We start from the raw sequence: 21,764 nt of genomic DNA on the forward strand, positions 1-21,764 counted from the left end.
CAGAATACGTTTCCTGGGTATATATAGTCTTATTGATTGTAGCTGGCCAGGCCAAACTTGTTCTTAAAAACTCTTTCACATTCACGGCAGTAGAGTTGACCGGCTGTGTTGTACGTATACACGTACGTATAAGCCCTCCTTATGTATTTCCTTGCGTTCTGGTTCCTGGGTAAAAAGCTTACGGCACTCCACTATACCGACTTCTCATAAATTGCCCATCATGGCCTTAATTGCAAACTGTCCCCAAAACTAACCAATAGGTACAGTCCACGGTAAAGATAAGTTTACAGTTTTCGCCTTATTACAAAGGAGTAAGGTGCAAAAGTGTAAACATATCTTTGACGTGGACTGTACAGTCGAAGGCAAAAATATCGATCCAGACAAATGGCTCAAAAATATGTGAACACGACCTTATTGTCTAAGGTGTAAGAGCGTACACATATTTTTGAAACTTTAGGAATGTATATATATTTATGCCCTTGACTGTACCTACCTAACACCTAACGTAATATTTTATGGCAACTTTGCAAGGTAAACTTTTTAAACTGTACTCGTGTCAAAATTACTGGTAGAACGTAGAGTAGAACCAATATATGTAGGTACAGGAAAGGTATTAAATATCGACACAGACAAATTGTAAAAAAAGGTAAGGTAGTACGGAGACGTTTGAAACACTATGTTTAACCGCCTGTAACTATTTTATTTTTACAGTTAGAAGGGTAGGTGCCTGTATTATTAAAGGTTATTTATTTTGTTTTAAAATAAAATGTTTTTGAATAGCGTATCACCCATGATTACGTAATGATAGAGAATTAAAGATAATGTGGAAGATTGGTTCAATTGACCCCATAGGTGTGTTAATTGAAACACTAATGGAGTCGTTTGAAACACCTTAAAATATTCGGCAAAATGAAAGATATTATTTTTATTTCTAATCTTTTTAATAACCTAACAATTTTGGAAAAAAATGTAAATATCAATATTCAACTATTTGTAAGACTTGTGAAAAACGCGGGGACATTTGAAACGTTTCAATCGACCCCCAAATCCGTTGTTTCAACCGTCCCCACGTCACATGTTTTACTTCAAGGACCAGTATTCTTTGTAAACAATACTTCATCGCTGTTTAATGGCAGTTAAAATATTCCATAATTCCCATCCAAAACACCAAAATAATTCAAGTACTTAGTCAAAATACATAAGTAAAAAAAATTAAACGAAAAAGTGTGCGAGCACAGATCCTTCACTTTATACCACGAAATTTTTGAACGGCTCCTCAAGACTACTGCGTGGCTCACTGCTCACGCGCTCGACTCGCTCGAGCGCTACTGGCCCAGGATTTAAGAATGACTGACCGCATAGCCTGAGTATTGCGTCACATGCATAGGTATTGTAATTTTCAAGAAATTAGACTTGTTTCAATCATAAGTATCATAACGTGTTTCAATTGTCCCCGTCCTACCCTACTTATACACACTACGTTAATGTATGGGCAATAAGGTCGTCTATACAAATTTTTGATTCTTTGTCCGTGTCCATAATTCACATATAATACCTTGACTGTACCTAATTACCTATTCATATTCATATACATAATATCTTTGCCTGCTTATTAGGTACCATTTCCAAGTTTCATGGTATGTCAGTAGATTTTATTTGTAGGTATATAGTGGCGCGACTCGTGAAGTGTTATTAACGAAGTTAACCGAGCCCATCGACATGTTATTTACGTGTAACCTTCGATTACACATAATTAGGTACGAGTTGCGGATGCTGAGGTCAAGTTATACTAGGAAGGAGTTCATAGTCAAGATAGTTTCTGAGTTAACTGAAGCTTTGGGTACCGTTTACACCCATGAGCGACGACCCGAGTTTCGGCGCCTAATGACCGCGCTCCCTCTTGCCCGCAAATCGCAGATTGTAATCTTACCGTGAAACACTACAACTGTCACATTTTCGTACGGTGGTACGATTATAACAGAACTATGCTTCACCTACTGACGCTTTAAATGATGCGTAATTACTGACGATAATTACTAATCACGCCTCATTACATATCGAGGCTTCTTTACAGTTGAACAACCGCTACCTACGAAGGTGGTCATCACTGCCGAATATCTCGACACGACACTTGCGCCGTTACCGTTACTCGATCTCTACGCAAAGGAAGTTTTCAGTAGGTATTACCGTTCTAGGCATAATTATGTTTTTGTGTGATGGTAAGGCCGGTAGTGATAGTGCACGCAACACCACCCGTTCGGCCGACTAATAGCTGCTATTCTATTAGGAAATCTCTGTCTGAAATCGGCAACAATGAGCACGGAATACACTCATTGCCCGCTCCCATTCATTATACTTTTTACGATACTCGTCTCTTGTTTTAAATGTGTGCCATTTTTTACAATTTACATTTCTTTTGTAATAAGTACGCTGCGTACAGATGTACACAATTATTATAATTGAATTATCTTCGCATCTTGCGATTCACAGTTATTATCGTTCATAGACACATTTTTTAACTGACTTAGCTAATAGAAAGTGTATTTTTGCTGCCTAGATCTTACGGTAATACAAACGGTAGGTTTATGAGGGACAATTAACACTTTTGCTTTCGATTGACGATAACTACGTGGACCGCTATTCGACTCAGAAATATCAATAAAATTTTAGTGTGCTGTATATTTGAACGGCTGGATATAACATTATTTGTAATAATCCCCATCATGCGTACAAAACTTGTGTTAGCATCGAATATCGGTATCTACCGCGACCCGCAGGCGTATCGATAATCGCCTAACAAGGTGTATAAATACTGAATTTCAAATCAATTTGAAATACAACCGCTGTATACAAAGAATGGATGCTATTCGTGAAAATAACGGTTGATTAACCTACCAACCTTATTGGCCTAGGATTGTACATACTAGCTTCTTAAAACAAGATTTTAACACAATATTATATATTTATTTGAATAAAATAATTGAGACCTACGTGGGTGTTATAAAAATAAATGTAGAAAATTAAAATGCAACGGTACAAATCAAATTATTTTATTAAATATTATTTGTGTTTTTAAGTAGTCACCATAGCTACTATATATGACAAAGTCCACCGGTGGCAGAGGCCGCAATCGAACCGGCGTGTTCAGCTTACGCGGCTGACGTCCTAACCACTGTGGCCGGTTTTTTAGATGATGCTGACGACTAGTAGTGTTTGAAATTCAATAGGTTGGAATAATCTATGTTAGTATCTAAAGAGATAAAAAAAAGATTACTTCCTGTGGCGCTACAACCCTTGGTGGGTCATGGCCTCATGACCTCTCTCTTCTACTGTGCTTTACCAATTGCTCCGGTCCTTTGCCACCTTACTCCAATTTGTGTACTTTCCCAAATTTCAAAGTTTCTATTACTTTATATTTAACAATATACCTATTATATACATATCGTCACTACTTTGAAAAAATCTCGTATCTCACACTGCTACTCAAAGTTTATAAGGCACTCTGTATGCATCCTATACATAGATACCACATTTTTCTTTTGACTGACAGAACAAGATACGAGTTTTTTTCAAAGTAGTGCATCAGCATATATCAATATCGAAAAAATATCTATTATCTGTTTTTGTTCAAGATCCGTACAAGGTACTTTTTCAAATATTAATATTATTATTTTTATTTCACATTTGAAATATGTACATTCCTTACCTACTTTGCACTGTTATTAAAGAGCTATTACATTCCTATGCTCACACATTCCTCATAATGCTACTGCGTTAACGCAACAGATGTGGTTATATTACATACCTAATCCATACGTGCAGAATAATTCATATTAGCTTTAGCAATAAACTAGACTCCCGTTGAATACCTGAGGCTTTTAGTGTCTTCCGTGCAAGTACGTATGTCAAGTACCAACGCTGAATTACCCTGTTGTTTATACTGCACTTGGCGCGTTCATTTACTCAGAAGAATTAATGGTCGGTTAATGAATCCCATTGTGTATCTACTACTTGCGCCGATGACCTATCTTTTTAACCGCCTTCAAAAAAAAACCGGCCAAGTGCGAGTCGGACTCGCGCACCGAGGGTTCCGTACATTACATAATTTTAACAATGTATTTTTATGTGAAGCGTGAGTGAAAGGTAAATTGCGGTTTACGATTTATGACGTATTAAAAAAAACAATTTTCGGTGGAAGTTCGCATGGTAATGTACATCATATATTTTTTTCAGTTTTATCATTCTCTTATTTTAGAAGTTACAGGGGGACACATTTTACCACTTTGGAAGTGTCTCTCGCGCAAACTATTCAGTTTAGAAAAAAAAATTAAACGTTTAGATATTAGAAACCTCAATATCATATTTTCTGAAGACCTATCCATAGATACCCCACACGTATGGGTTTGATGAAAAAAAATTTTTTTAAGTTTCAGTTCCAAGTATGGGGAACCCCCAAAATTTATTGTTTTTTTTCTATTTTTGTGTGAAAATCTTAATGCGGTTCACAGAATACATCTGCTTACCAAGTTTCAACAGTATAGTTCTTATAGTTTCAGAGAAAAGTGGCTGTGACATACGGACGGACAGACAGACAGACATGACGAATCTATAAGGGTTCCGTTTTTTGCCATTTGGCTACGGAACCCTAATAAAAAGGAGGTTCTCAGTTTGACCCGTATGTTTGTATGTATGTTTGTTCGCGATTATCCCGCGTTTGGCTGAACCGATTTTGATGCGGTTTTCATAAAAGTGCTTGATGGATGGTTTGAAAAACCAATTGGACCCGGTAGGTGGCGCAAACTAATATTTTAGCCTAAAATCTAAAATAAATAAAGTATCTTTCACTAAAAAGTAATAAAATAAAATAAATAAAAAAAGAGAATGGGAAAAAACAAATACCAAAATAACTTTATTCCTTTTTTTAAAAAAGGGAACCTTTTATATGCCCCACCCCTATTCTTTGTCCAGTCCCTATCCCGTCGTAAAGCAAAGTTCTGCCAAAAAGTAATTAATACCTAATAATAAGCAAATTAATGACCATCTGGGTAATTACTTAGTTTTTGAAGGCGGTGCCAAACCAACAAAAACATTATTTGCTGACAAACAGAAAAAAAAACGAGTAGATAGATAATAGTAGTGCAAGAACTATATTAATGAGTAAACTTTGTCTTTTTTAACCGACTTCAAGATTTCAAAGGAGGTTCTCAATTCGGTTGTATGTTTTTTTTTGTTTTTTTTTTAAATGTTTGTTACTCCATAACTCCGTCATTTCTGGACCGATTTTGAAAATTCTTTTTTTGATTATAAGTATATACATACAGATTGGTCCCGTTTTTGTCAAAAAGCAGTTCTGATGATGGGATCCATGAGGAATCGACGGAACTCCTCAAATAATAAAGGCATACATATAGTGATTGTAGTATTTTCATCAACAAATCAAGCACTTATATTTAAAAAGTGACATTTGATGAAGTGGAACTGCTGATGATGATCAGAACGGAACTCTTCAATGACGCATAGTTCACGTTTGGCGATTTGTCCTCTTCGTTATGTTTGTTAAGCAAGTTAGGTTTTCAAGAAACATTTTTGTCAAGTTCGAGTTCTGATGATGGGATCCATGAGGAATCGAGGGAACTCCTCAAATGTGAAAGGCATACATATAGTGATTTTTGTATTTTTATCAACAAATCCAGCATTTCCATTTTAAAAAGTGACTTTTGATGAAGTGGGACTGCTGATGATGATCAGAATGGAACTCTTTAACGACGCATAGTTTACGTTTGGCGATTTGTCCTCTTCTTTATGTTTGTTAAGCAACTTAAGTTTTTAAGACATATTTTTATCAAGCTCGAGTTCTGATGATGAGACCCACGAGGAACCGAGGGAACTCCTCAAATGTGAAAGGTATACATATAGTGATTTTTGTATTTTCATCAACAAATCCAGCATTTACATTTAAAAAAGTGACATTTGATGAAGTGGAACTGCTGATGATGATCAGAATGGAACTCTTCAATGACACATAGTTCACGTTTGGCGATTTGTTCTCTTCCTTATGGACCCAGAACCAAACTTGGACCCGGACTCGGACCCGGACCCGGATCTGGACATGGACCCTAACTCGGATCCGGACCCGGACCGAACTCTGACCCAAACTTGGACCCGGACAGCCGCTACATCACAAATGCTACTAGAAAAGTGGGTTAAGTTAGGTTAGAACTGTGACCCTTACAGAAACGAAATGCTATCAGAAAAGCAGGTTAGGTTAGGTTAGAACTGCGACCCTTACAGAAACGAAATGCTACTAGTGGGTGGTTAAACCTCCTTTTCTACATTATTAGGCAATATTATAATAATTAGGCAATTAGGCAAAATTAGGCAAAAGATGGATTAGGATAATTAGGCAAAAGATGCTGTCTTTTTCATTTCATTGTCTGGAATCTAAGAGTGCACTATCAACAATAAGTAAACTTTCAGCGGCATCCCCCATTGAAGTCGGTTTTTTTTTTTAAATTATGCAAGTAAGTGCAGCGTTCTTCGTTGTATTTACTTACATAAAAAAGACAAAAAAAAATTGCATTGGCACCGCCTTCAAAAACTAAGTAATTACCCGGATGGTGATTAATTTGCTTATTATTAGGTATTAATTAGGAACTTTTTGGCAAAAATTTGCTTTACCACGGGATAGGGACTGGACAAAGGATAGGGGTGGGGTATATAAAAAATATTTTGTGCTTTTCAGTGGGTTCGTTTTTTGAAGGCGGTTCCCTTTTTTTATTAACGTTAATGTGTGGTACTAAACTATGAACCGCTAAGGCAAGGTAAACGCAGAGCCTATTTGACAATTAAAAACAGCGCCTTCAAAAACGATTATCTATGTCCGCCTGTTGTACTTGTTTTACGTGCTATAAGCTATAAAGTTTAAAATAATGTATATATATATATTTATATATTTCGGAGATCTCGACAAGGCTCTGTGATCGATGAAATTTGCTATATGGGGGTTTTCGGGAGCGAAAAATCGATCTAGCTAGGTCATATCTCTGGGAAATGCGCATTTTGTGTTTGTATATGTTTTGCGAGCAAAGCTTGGTCTCCCAGATATTATTAATAATAAAACTAGGTAACACTGACAGCGGAGAATACAGGTAATACGCGCTCTTACAAAGCTCGCTTTGGGCTGGTAGACAAGTTCTTATCTAAATTTTTCCCTGCTTTTATGTTTCTCATGTTTCAAACACACGCACAGATAAACATTTCTATTGTTTACGCTCGGTTGACCGTAAGCATTTTTCCTCAGATACCTCGTTAGTAACCTTTTCAGAATACTGACTAAATACACCACAATACAATCTAGTGAGCGGTAAACTACATATGTTTAAAAAAACAATTTTTAAGAAACAACACATTATGATCAATAACATTGACAAAAAAAAAATAAAATAGGATTATTTTTCTTACTTATTTTTCTTATTTTTCTTTTTCTTTTATAAAATGTCATTAAAAATTAAAACTATACTGTCACATAACTAACACAAAACGATTATATCTTCAATATATTCTCCTTCAGCTTGGATACACAAACGCAAACGTTTGTTAAAATTATGAATAATATGCCGCAGTAAAAAAAAATGTCAACGTATTTTTGGGACAGCCTGTAATAGTTTTCACACAATAGCTGGGGAGCCGGCGATGCCAAATGTGTAGTTACTCGGGAGTCGTAGAGAGATACCTATTGGAATCGAAAGATTAGATGATACGAAGAAAAAATAGGTTATATAAAGTTGTTTTTTTTTTTCAGAGAGCAGGAAGGCGTCTACAGATTTTTTAAATTTTAGGGGGTTGGTGGAGGGTTAAAACATATCAGAGAACAATGGCCGTGAGAGTTATAAGAGGGTATCGTACGATAAGCGCGGAGGCCGCATGTGTACTAGCCTGCTCTCTGCCCTGGGACCTGGACGCGAGGGTCCTTGCGTCTCTATACCAGTGGCGCGGGGAGGTGCGAGACCGGGGTGACGTGCTAGCTCCGCAAGAAATACAGATGCGGCGAATGGAGCTGCAGCAGGAGGCGGTTGACGAGTGGCGGCTGCGGCTGGAACGGCCGAGTGCTGGCGTCCGCACCATAGAGGCGATCCAACCTGTGCTCCGTGAATGGATTGAAAGGGATTTCGGGGTTCTCACCTTTCGGCTCACTCAGGTGCTGTCGGGGCATGGTTGCTTTGGCAAGTACCTGCATAAACAGGCAAGAAGAGAGCCGACCCCGGTATGCCACGAGTGCGGAGCACGCGAAGACTCGGCCCAGCACACACTGGCTGAGTGCCCGGTCTGGGGCGTCGAAAGAGAGGAGGTGATTGCCCGTGTTGGGCAAGATCTGTCGTTGCCAGCCATAGTGCAGGCTATGCTGTCTGGTGAAGAGGTGTGGCAGACGATGCTGGATTATTCAGAGCACGTCATGGCTAAAAAGGAGGCGGCCGAGCGCGAGCGCGAAATCCAGGTTGAGGCTGACCCAATGCGCCGCCGTAGAACCAGACGCAGGCGTGCTGCGCACGACAGACGCTTGCCACCTTAACATCGACCTCCGGGTGGCAGACACGGGGGCGTCTGTCACCCATAGGGAAGAGGTCCTCGGGTTGGAAGGCATGTCAAGTGTTCGGACATGCCCTTAATGGTGGTTGTGCTGGTGGGGTTGCGGATGAGTGACGCCGCGTGCCCGTGACTCCACCCCAAAGGCAGAGAGACGAACACCCCAGGTTTTTTTAGTGAGTAGAAATCTCACATATTCTCAGTGCCTCCCCCTGGGGGAATCTTTCGAAGATTTTTCCTGGCCAAAAAAAAAAAAAAAAAGGTTAAAACATATCGTCAAGTAGGTTGTGGATTTGGTCGTTTTGCTATGATTTTTCTATTATATAACTTAATATGACACTTATTTGTACGCATTTCCTTAATCTGACGACCACAAGTTCGACGCCCAATTTGCACATTGTAACGTAACCGTCACATTAAGGAAATGCGTACAAATAATTGTCAGATTTAGTAATAGCACAATTATAGCATTATTTTGGATGTTGGACTAAAATAACCAAATCCACAATCTGCTTACCGATTTGTTGAACCCCCCACCAACCAGCGGCTCAACGGGGACGGTGTCTATGGGGTAGCAAGATATCACTCGATCAGATCGTATCTTAATCTGACGCGCTCGAGTAACTACAAAAATCCCCTCTTGGGCTCCCCAACCACAACGTCCTTTGAGAAGAATCAGTTAACTGTTCGATTTCGGTAATACATTCATTTTTAGGGTTCCGTACCCAAAGGGTAAAAACGGGACCCTATTACTAAGACTCCGCTGTCCGTCTGTCAATTTGTCCGTCTGGCCGTCTGTCCGTCTGTCACCAGGCTGTATCTCATGAACCGTGATAGCTAGACAGTTGAAATTTTTACAGATGATGTATTTCTGTTGCCGCTATAACAACAAATACTAAAAAGTACGGAACCCTCGGTGGGCGAGTCCGACTCGCACTTGGCCGCTTTTTTTGTTTGAGTACCTAGCAGGTATTAATATAAAAAAATAAAAAAAGTTGTTTATTAAAAGAAAGAATTTAAAATTACACAACAGGCTCAGTGGTCCCACACTAGGCTAGGCCTGTATCGTGGTGACCGCTCTACAGATTTACTACATACAAATTTAGGGGTATCCTCTAAAAGGATATATATTCAATAAATGCATGACACTGAAATCAAATGAAATGAAATGCGTTTATTTGCTTAGCATTATGTACAATCGAGGTCAAAGATATCTTTACAATTGAGTGTGACAAAAATATCTTTACATTTAAATACGTTTACACACTACATGACAAAAACATGCTTACAACGCACGTGACAGTTTCATCTTTTCACTTAATGCACCAAATTTCTGTTTACAATCTGTCTTCCATAGAAACATTTTCACACATTATGACATAATTGCATGCATGCATTGCATGTTACAGAATAAGATTTCCTGTCAATATGACCTAAATATGTTTACACTAGCTGTTGCCCGCGACTTCGTACGCGTGGATTTGTATGTTGGTGGTTATATATTCTACATGACCATAATATAGAACATTATGCAGCAAAAGATATCAGTAGGGACGGTTAATCAATTGTTAATAAATTATTCAACGCATGAAATTGGTCTTTCACAAACTACGAAGTTTCAAGACCCTAACTGAAAAAAATTGTTCACGTCACGATATAATCCCTCTCGACCCTCTTAGAAGATTAACAATTCCACTATTTAAAAAAAAAACGCTCCCGAAACTATTAATACAAATTTTTCAAAAACGGTGTAAGTAATCAGTTTTCGTCTATTTAAATATAATGCTCTTTTTACCAAGTTTCAAGTTTCTAGCTAGGAAAATTTGTACTACATATAAACTTACATCCCATTTTTAAACCCCTTCAGGGGTTGAATTTTTAAGAACGTTGAAATAACATTTTTGGAATCTGATACAATACCTTTCTAAGAAGTTTCAAAGTATTTAGTAGTAGTAGTAGTAGTAGTAATCACTTTATTGTACACAACACAGGTTTACAAAAATAAATTACAGTAATGGAAGTACAAAGGCGAGTTAGGATTCAAACTTTCAACCCTTCTTAACCCATTTAGGGGATGAATTTTTGAAAACGCTGAAATCACTTTTCTTGTATTTTAATAATATGCCTTTATACAGTTTCAAGTCCGGCACTAAAAAGGCCGGATGAATTTTCAAAAACGCTGAAAGCAGTTTTCTTGTTTTTTAATAATATACATTTTACCCAAGGTTCGAATTCATAGCTTAAAATAAAACTTGAACTCCATACAAACTTTGGACCCCCATTTCACCCCCTTGGGGGATGAATTTTCAAAAATGCTGAAACAAGTTTTCTTCCCTTTTAATTAAATATCTTTCTATGTAGTTTCAAGTACCTAGCTTAAAATAAAATTAGGACCCCTACAAATTTTCAACCCCTTTTTAACCGCTTTACGGGATGAATTTTTTAAATCGCTGAAATTACTTTTCTAGTATTTTAATAATATGCCTTTGTACAAAGTTTCAAGTCCCGCACTCAAACAAATGTTTGATCTCCATACAAACTTTCTACCCCTTTTTCGCCACCTTAAGGGATGAATTTTCAAAAACGCTGAAATTATTTTTCTAGTATTTTAATAATATGCCTTTGTACAGTTTCAAGTCCCGCACTCAAAAAAAATTATGATCTCCATACAAACTTTCAACCCCTTTTTCACCACCTTAGGGGATGAATTTTGAAAAACCCCTTCTTAGTGGATACTAACGTCATAAAAGCTACCTATTGTGAAAAATTCAGCTCTCTAGGTCCAACGGTTTGGACTGGGCGTTGATTTAAGTGAGTCAGTTAGTCAGGACTTTCACGTTTATATATATATATAGATTAGCAGTGACACTTGAAACGTTACGTTCAAGCATACATTTTTTTACTTACAACTCTTGTTACGTAAATATCTTTACAGTTTGATACAAACCACCGTTCTTATTTTCAATAATGACAATCACTGAAAACAGTACCATACTGACAAATAATATATCTTACTAAAATAGAACTAACTAAAATAGAACAAGCTACCTGCATACAATTACAATTAAAAACATAGTCATACTAGGCATATATCGTAGTCCCTCAAAGTGTAACGCAATAGACTTTATCAATTCGTTGAATAATCATCTTGAAAAATTGACAACATTTAGAAACATTATTATTACGGGAGACATAAATATTAACCTCATTCCTAAACAACATGAGTCAAACTATGAAACATCTAACAGATCTAGCTATTTAAATATGCTGTCATCCCACGGTATTCTACTTGGCACACTTTACCTACCAGACAAGCCAATTGCCTTGACCACTTTATGCTGAAAATAGAATCCCAAAAATCCACTGCATATGCCACTATTCTTAACACTTCTGTCACTGACCATTTAACTCTTCACTTAACATTAACATACAATAAACCCAATGAACGAACTACTCAAAAAATAGTAACCTTTAATTATGATAATGCACTAAAGAAGCTTATGGAAAAAAATATCGACTTTCTTCTTTTATCCAATGACCCTTACCTTGTCACAACTCAACTTATAAACAAGATAAGGCAATCTCTTGATGAAAGTAAAAATACTAGACCCATACCCAGAAGTCAACGAATAATAAAACCTTGGATGACCCCTGGTATGTTGCGCTGCATTAGGAACCGTAACAAACTACAACTCAAATCGCGACGGGAACCTCATAATAAAGTTCTCAAAATCACCTACAAACGATACCGCAATTATTGTAATGATCTAATAAAAAAAATCAGGCGCAAATATGATAAAGAACAGCTGGCTAAATCATCTAAAAACTCTAAAATGCTCTGACAGACAATAAAAAGGATAACTCACTACAAATCTGACAAAACAAAAAATACTGACCTACTAAAAACTAAACAAACTCCAACTTCCTCTGTTAACTATGTAAATAATTATTTTGCTGGCGTTGGCAAAACACTGGCCGAAGAAATCCTAAGTACTTCAAATAATCGATATGTAAATGCTCATGCCGGAAACAATTTGCCCGACTGTATCTCCTCCTCACTTGTTTTCCTGAACACTGACCCCCAGGAAATACACTGTATTATCATGGGTCTCAGAGCCGATAGCGCCCCTGGATGGGATAACATACCAACTAAATTTCTGAAGCACGCCTGCACGGTTGTAGCCCCTGTAATTAGCCACCTAACCTAACAAACCTTTGCTTTGCAAGAGGAGTATTCCCCGCCCCACTGAAACAATCGATTGTGACACCGGTGTATAAGAGTGGAGAGAGAGATGATGTAAGCAATTATCGACCTATTTCCGTGTTGACTGCCATCTCTAAAGTAATAGAAAAATTAATAAATAATCGTCTTGTATCATACCTTAATAAATTTAATATACTTTCCGAAAACCAATTTGGTTTTCGGCAGTCCAGATCCACAGAAGATGCTATACTATCCCTAACATCCTTAGTTACCGACAAAATTGATAAAGGTAAGAAATGCCTCGCTATATTTTTAGATCTAAAAAAGGCGTTTGATACGGTCTCTCTCTCCACTCTTACACAAAAAATGGAACGAATTGGCATAAGGGGTCTGCCTCTCAAATTGCTGAGTGACTACTTGCAGGGGCGTACGCAAAGAGTGAAAATAGGAGACTACATAAGTAACGAAACAGATATAACTTATGGTGTCCCCCAGGGAAGCGTTCTGGGGCCCACGTTGTTTCTTATATATATCAATGACTTGACGAATCTCAAACTGCAACGTGGGCACATCGGCTCTTATGCTGATGACACAGCTATAGTGTTCAATGGAGAATCCTGGGAGTCAGTGTTCAGAAGTGCAGAATCTGGCCTCCGCAGAGTGGCTGTATGGCTTAGAAATAACCTCCTTACATTAAATGCCAGCAAAACTAATTATATTTGTTTTAGTAAATATGACTGTTCGCAACCTAATGTTAACTTAAAACTAAAGATACACATGTGTACCCAGGATGATCCTTGCCCCTGTGAATGCATCGAACTAGAAAAAGTAAAATTTACTAAATATCTAGGTGTACTACTTGACCAACGCCTCTCATGGCACATGCAACTGGAAAATGTAAACAATAGAATAAGAAAACTTAACTGGATTTTCAAGATGTTTAGATATATTACTACTAAGGAACTACTGAATCAACTTTATATTACATTGGCACAACCTGTCATGAGTTACTGTATTACTGTCTGGGGTGGCGCTGCCAAAACAAAATTTTTAGAGGTGGAGAGAGGGCAACGTTGCCTGCTCAAGGTGATGTACTCAAAACCATACTGGTTTCCTACAAAAAAACTATATGAAATTAGTGACCAATTAACAATCAGGAAGCTGTATGTTTTGAATGCAACACTCAGGCTACACAAAACCCTAGATTTTTACCCTACAATTGAAACCCGTCGACGTAAAAACAATGTTACCCCCCTATCATGCTATAAATCTATGTTTGCCAAAAGGCAATATAAAGCACAATCGGCATACATGTACAACAATATAAATAAGTTAATCAATATCTATCCATTACTGTTGTATAAGTGTAAGATAGAACTCACTAAATGGCTGAAACAACTAAGTTATGATGATACAGAGTCATTATTGTACCGCATAAATTATTAACTATACATAAATATATTGGCTGAACACATACGCAAATCCACACACGCGTGCACTCGCACACACACACACACACACATACATACACACACACACACACACACACACACACACACACACACACACACACACTTTTATTAGGCTTTATTTTTTCAATTTAATTAGGCTAGAACATTAATTAATACCATAAATACCTAAACTATAAGTTAAAATTATAAGTAGTTTATAAATAACATCATCATCATGTATACCAACAATATTTCCTAAATAAAAAAGACTGTTATATTTATAGAAGAGCGGGGCATCCTGATACAGGTACATTCACCTAAAAGGAAGTCCCAACCACTGATGGCAATTTGTAGACTAAGCTTACAAGGAAATAAAACAATTTTCATTTTCATTTTCATTTTCATATCTCTTTAATTTTGGGCGTGACGTCAATGACGCAATTGTTTGTTACGTATACATTTATTACTTTCAATATTATTTTGATTTTACAAAGAGGACAATTCGAACTTTGTTTAAGATGTTAAAAAGATATCACTTTGTTATCGTTCGCCGACCGTCTCGGTCGCACCAAATTGGTGCGACCGAGACGGCCGTTGCCACCAATACATATTTCAACTATTACGAGCGAAACGCAAACGAAAATTATTAAAAATGATATCTTTTATAACAAAGTTCGAATTAGCCTCAAGGTATATTAGAAAAATATACCTAATGGCATTGCGTTAAGGTTTAATAGTTCAATGCATTAAGTGTCTGTCTATATATGAAAAATGACTGAGGCCGGCAGCCCCTTCTCACGCCGAGGTATGTATAGTGCTTTTCTCAAACATGCGACGATATAATAATACAAATATGATGATGATGATTGTTTAACGTCCTAATGTGATAGGTTATTCAGTGCGTGGGTTTATTAAAGGAGAACGAAAATTTGATTATTTTTCGCTACGATGCACGGTTTAGGAGATACATCCCTATAAAGTTTTTTTTTTCATTGTTTTTTGTATATTGCTTTGGAGTTTTATAGTACCAGTTTTTTTTTATGTCGCAATTATGCTTACAGAGAGAGTGGTCGTTGGCTGTATGTAATATTTCTTTTGTCAGTCTAATCTTAGTGAGCAAATTTAAAAAAGTTAGAGCAGCGGACAATAACATTACATTTTTATTATTTGACAGAGTTCGAGGAAATGAACGTTAAACGAATTAAATTTTCTCCCGAAATTACTTCAAAACAAGTGACAATTTCTCTGAAAATAGACTTAATTTCAACGTAATTTTGATACATAAACAATCTACAACATTTGCTGAATAGTATCAAAGAATGAAAGTTCAGTGAATACATCAATTTATATAATTTACCACCATAATTTTTTGAAGAATTTTTAAAAACTGCCCCTTCTCTTCATATATTACCGGTGACGCACGCTCGCGACCTCATTAATAAAAGGCAAGATGAGAAGATGCGCTAATAGAAACCAATTAATACTTGTTATTTAGATATTACGTAACAAAACGTGTATACCTATAATTTCAACGACTAAATATATCAATTTTAAATTATTGCTCCAAAATCGACTACGGCCTCTTAAGTGAAAAGATAAAACTGTCACGTGCGTTGTAAGCATGTTTTTGTTATTTAGTGTGTAAACGTATTTAAATGTAAAGATATTTTTGTCACACTCAATTGTAAAGATATCTTTGACCTCGACTGTACAGATAAGATGGTAGAGTCAAAAGTATTATGTCCAGATAATATCAATACCTTATAATAGTAGCACTGCGGAGCTATATGATTAGATAGGGGTCCCTTTGTTTGAAAAAAAAAAAAGACAGGAGTCGGCAGCTCAGCAAGCGAGCAACCGCTCCACATCCCCATAGATTATAGGAAATTAGTTGTAAGAATAGTTATAAGATAGGACAATATGAAACAACTTTTAAATTTATATAAATTTATTCTGTACGCACACACTAACAAGCACACAGCACAAACAACATGACACCTATACAGATCTTTTAGACACACATAGGTAGATTGTAAGTAGCTGACACACCCACAGGCCGAACACACCACCGACCTGATGGACATAATGTAACATATAAACTAGAGAAATAAACACCATTCTATTCTATTCTATTCTATTCCTTTGTTTGACATAATGATTGTCATATAGTACTATGCCTTATGGGAAACGGTCGAAGAGATAGTTCAGATCCGGAAACCGCTACCAAATTTTAGTATGCTATTGGGCATTGTACTGGGTCTCCAAAACTGCCGGGAGACAGCGGCGCCGGCCATCTACTTCAGCGGAATGACATGTTGCACCCAAACTATGCATTGTACTAGGCGGGAGTCATTTTGATGACGTCATTCCGCTGAAGTAGATGGCTGGCGCCGCTGTCTCCCGGCATTTTTGGAGACCCAGTACCATGCCCAACAGCATACTAAAATTTGGTAGCGGTTTCCGGATCTGAACTATATTCCCATAAGGCAGTGCACTAATATTATCATTAATCATAATTCTGAAACCGTTAACTTTTCAGGATTTTCCTCTATAGATAGGTTAGATTAGGTTTGTTTTATGGCAATCCTGAAAAATTACGCGTTTCTGAGAAAAACCAAATTATGACTAATGATAATATGACAATCATTACATTATGACTTTCAATAATTATGTCAAACAATAGAGACCCGATTAGACAGCATTGTAATTATTTAAATTTCTATTATCGAAATACGTCGTGAAAGTGCGGGTCTGAAGTCCATTATCTTTTTGGGTGACTATTGTGTTCGTGTAATATAATGTAAATAATTGCAGACTTTCGGGATTTCAACCTAACCTTATGAGAAACATAATTAGAAAAAAATACTGGAAATTGTTGTTTGTAAGTAAGTAGGTAAAGAAGGATTCAAGCCAGCGATGTTCTAAGAGTCCGCAGCAAGCTCGGCCGAATTTCGCCTTCCCATACAAACGGTGTTTCGTTCTCATTTTAAAACGACGTGTTGATTTGTAATGAAACTTTGCTCATACAATGACATGAGGTATATCTATGCCTGTAATTAATTTATATAGCTTCAGCTTAATAAAACAAACGAAATAGAGCAAAAACAAGTTTCGTATGAAAAACTTGAATTCGCTATTATTTTTTTTACTATTGTACCTATTTGAAACGACATAAACTAATTGTGGTATTTTCTATAAAAAGGGACTTTATTGTCGATGGCGCTTACGCCATTATAAACGATGCTCCGATATAAATACAATGCCGCGCGACGCTGTGCGGCGTAAGCGCCATCGATAATAAGGTCCCTTTTTATAGAAAATGCCCCAATTAAAGGCATTGATATACCTTATCCTATTGTAAATACAAAGTTTCATTGCAATCTAGCTAGTCGTTTTAAAATGAGAGCGTAACTATGTTTGTATGGGGAACCGAGCTTGCTGAGGACTCTTAAATATTATAAATAATAAATAAATATTATAGAGACACTAGCTTTTGCCCGCGACTTCGTCTGCGTGGAATTAGTAATTTGGGTACCTTAATTCTTAAACAAATCTGCCTTTTAATCCATCCTTTTTCACCCCTAAATTGGTCTACGACGGGACGATTTCGGGGATAAAAGTTATTCTATATCATTTCCCACAGCTCAAACTCCATACCAAGTTTCATCTAAATCGGTTCAGCGGTTATTGATTCCCCATACAAATTTCCACCCCCCTTTTCACCCCCTTGAGGGGTGAGTTCTGGGATAAAAAGTATCCTATGTCCCTCCCCGGGACTCAAACTATCTGTATACCAAATTTCAACTAAATCGGTTCAGCGGTTTAAGCGTGAAGAGGTAACACACAGACAGACAGACAGACAGACTTTCGCATTTATAATATTAGTATGGATTCTTACACAAAGTGATTAAGTCCCACGGTTAGCTCAAGAAGGCTTGTGTGGTGGATAGTGGGTACTCCGGCAGCGATATATATGTATACATATAAAAATACGTAAATATGTACATAGAAAACGTCCATGACTCAGGAACATCTGTGCTCATCACACAAATAAATTCCCGGGATTCGAACCCAAGACCATCGGCTTCATAAATAGGCAGGGTCACTGTCACTACCAGGGATGTTGCGAATATTCGCATCCGCATCCGCAATCAATATCCGCTGCGCATAAAATCGATGCGGAGCTTAATGCGGTTGCGGATGTGGAACAGGAACGTCTTAGCAGCGGCGTAAGTGCTAGGTAATTTTGTCATTAGCCAATAGGAATCTCGGATTCGTTATTGTGATTCGTCGATCGAGCACTTTAGCCTATGACGGACAGCGATAAGAATTGAATAGTTGGTTTTATTTGGACTTAGTATAGTAATGCGGTTGTGGGGCGCCTATATTCTTGTTCAAATACTAAAAGTTCCTTTTTTTTTAATAAAAATTACTAGTGTAATATTTGACGTTTTTTATGTGCCTAATCTCGACATCCGCATTCGCGGATTCGCGCATTCGTGGCGCCTTTAAAAATAAATCGGCATCTGCAGCATCCCTGGTCACTACCGACTACTAGGCGAATGGTCGTGGGGTTTTAATATTAAAAAAAATCTTTTTCTACAATACAATACTGTGTGACTGTATTTTTATTTACAAGAGAGACCTGCTTCAGGCCTGTAGGTATCCTATCACCATTTAAACATATATTTTAACAAGTTACTTTGCTGGTCGTTGAAAGTGTATTGCATGGTACGTCGACAGCGGATCCTTGTTATGTAGGGAAATCGAAAATATGTACCATAGACCCTTTATATACCTAGATAGTCAACAATAGGTACCTAGTTATTTGTTTTACAAGGGGGCAAAGCTGTTGTTTAACCTCTCGTGCTAATATTGATACCTGAGCAAGGGAAAGATTCCCAAATTGAACCACGAGCGTAGCGAGTGGTTCGAAAAACCGAATCTTGAGCGTTGCGAAGGTTTCAAGACACGAGGGTTAAACAAACTTTGCCACCGAGTGACACACAAAATTTTTCATCAACACAAGGGAAATACTAACTGTAAAATATCAAACAAAATCAAAGCAAATTGATTCAAAATGAATGTTATTAAATATTTTTCATTCAAAATCATCATTTAAAAGTCAATTCTACCAGCAAACATAAGAAAACAACTCAAAATTTGCATTTGATTATTTTGCCTCTCATGTGAATAAAATGCAACTTTCTTATCAGTTTTTGAACAATCAAGAGAGCCTTTACCAGCTGCCGGGCTAGCACATGATTGGCGCGAGAGTATTTCGCCGCGACATAGACTACCCGTCCCTCTTTAATTCATACAGTTAGCAAAAGACGGGTAGTCTTGAGTCGAGTCGAGATACTGTTTCGCCAATCATGTGCTCGGCCTACTGGTGTGGTTAAATAGTTATTTGTGCAACAAGAGAGGAAAGTTGGTTTTTCTTGCGAGTGTTTATTTTGAGTCCCAAGAAAGCGAAAGATTCTATAATTGAATCATGAGCTTCGCTCGTGATTCATAGGTAGAATCTTGAGCGTAGCGAGGGACTCAAAAACACGAGATGTAAAATAACTTTGCTCTCGTGTTGCACACATAATTTTTCACCTCAGTAGTGAGAACATATTAAAGGTTAAAATGTATAGCGAATTACACAGAATAAACAGAAAAAAAAGTATTATAATATGTACGATACGATACGATACGAGACAAGACCGGACCACCGGACCGGACCGGACCGTACCGTACCGTACCATACCATAAAAAAAATGTAATAAAAGTATGATGTTCATGGCCTTCACTACATTAAAAAGCTACATTGTTTCACTCCCTGGAGTCGCACTGCAGGGAGTAACGAAAGTAGGCTTGTTCGAGCTGCTGAGGTGAAAAATTAATTATACTTTCGAGAATGTTAGTACTTTTTAATGAAAATATTTTACTTTTCAGAGCGAGAACTCCGCACTTCCTTCAGAGAGTGAGACCGAGACCGAGAACACCGAAGTATTCAACTTCTTTCGCGGCATCACTACTGATATATTGCATCGTTTCGCCTGAAACAACATCAATGCACATAGGCACCAATGCATATTGTATCATTTGTATCCAAGAGGTCATAGACTTTATACTCTGGCATTTCAGTCTGTTCTGTGCCAAGAAACTATCGACTGACAGCCAATCAATATAACATTCGATAATTTTGCTGCTTTGAATGATTTTCGGCAATTATTGGAAAGTCACCCCATTATTCATAAAACTTTACAGGCCTGATTTAGTTTTATCCCTTTCTTACAAATACATAAGTCAAAATGACAGATAAAGGCAAACGAGTCATAGTTAATTCAGGCCAGTAACGCGTTTATGAATAACGCCATTAGCTTTTATAATAAGAGAGTGAATGTGAGCTTTTATACTTTTGAAAATTATTTTTCAATTTATATATGTAACATGAACTGAATGAATGAATGAATTTTCGCTAGAATTGTAAGTACCTAATGTACCTATCTGTTAGCATTTTGTGCCCTATCAGGGTGTCATGTACCAACTACCTGTAACTAACATCTTTTGTAATGCTCATGACATGTAATGTTGAATAGAGTTTTGAATGATTCACGGTTAGTTTCACTAGACTTATATTGACCGGGATATAGACCGTGATTACCTTTTGTATTATTTGTGAGCTCCCGATATTTCGACGCAGTTACATGCATCATGTTCACGGGTGACTGAAGATAGCGGGTGGGTGTCAAAGTTGTGTAGACAGCGCTCTGTCTACCCTCATTCTTGCGCGTCGGCTGCGTTCACTTTCAACGTTACCAACGGTCGCATTCACACTTGTTGGTCCGGTCGCGTTCACACTCGTTGGTCTGTCCAAACACACTACACTCACGGTGTCACTACGCGTGTTTGATTCGGATATCACTGGTTTTTTACACAAACAAATCACAGGATTCCACACATTTGACAGTTTAAACCCATCTTCACGATTAAAATTTTTGTATTTGTGAATTTCAACGGCTTCTCTTACCAATCTTGGTATATAGTGGCGTTCTGTCGAAATGACCTTGGGACTATGCAACTCGATCCAGTGATTTGTACCCGACTCAAGGAGATGCTGAGCAATAGCTGACTTGCGAACGTCATTGTTCTTGACCGCAGCAATGTGTTCTTTAATTCTGCAGGCAATAGTGCGTTTGGTCTGCCCAGTCTGGTAGTTCGTACATTGGGCAGACCAAACGCACTATTGCCTGCAGAATTAAAGAACACATTGCTGCGGTCAAGAACAATGACGTTCGCAAGTCAGCTATTGCTCAGCATCTCCTTGAGTCGGGTACAAATCACTGGATCGAGTTGCATAGTCCCAAGGTCATTTCGACAGAACGCCACTATATACCAAGATTGGTAAGAGAAGCCGTTGAAATTCACAAATACAAAAATTTTAATCGTGAAGATGGGTTTAAACTGTCAAATGTGTGGAATCCTGTGATTTGTTTGTGTAAAAAACCAGTGATATCCGAATCAAACACGCGTAGTGA

The 21,764-nt window shown here is 37.5% G+C and overlaps 1 protein-coding gene across 3 annotated transcripts in view; it reads left to right on the forward strand.

The window, feature by feature from the left end:
* Window positions 1–20,608, forward strand: part of LOC134750903 (autophagy-related protein 16-1) — a 348,791-nt gene extending 328,183 nt beyond the window's left edge. Inside the window, exon 15 of one of the 3 annotated variants that reach the window (XM_063686145.1) lies at window positions 20,179–20,608. The gene's annotated coding sequence lies outside the window, so the exon portion shown is untranslated. Of the gene's footprint in view, window positions 1–2,074; window positions 2,406–20,178 lie in introns of those variants that run through there. The other 2 variants (XM_063686162.1, XM_063686153.1) reach the window with 2 other exon arrangements.
* Window positions 20,609–21,764: the final 1,156 nt, after the last annotated feature.

This window comes from Cydia strobilella, chromosome 2 (assembly GCF_947568885.1).
Source record: "Cydia strobilella chromosome 2, ilCydStro3.1, whole genome shotgun sequence".
In the NCBI taxonomy this organism is placed as follows: Eukaryota; Metazoa; Arthropoda; class Insecta; order Lepidoptera; family Tortricidae; genus Cydia; species Cydia strobilella.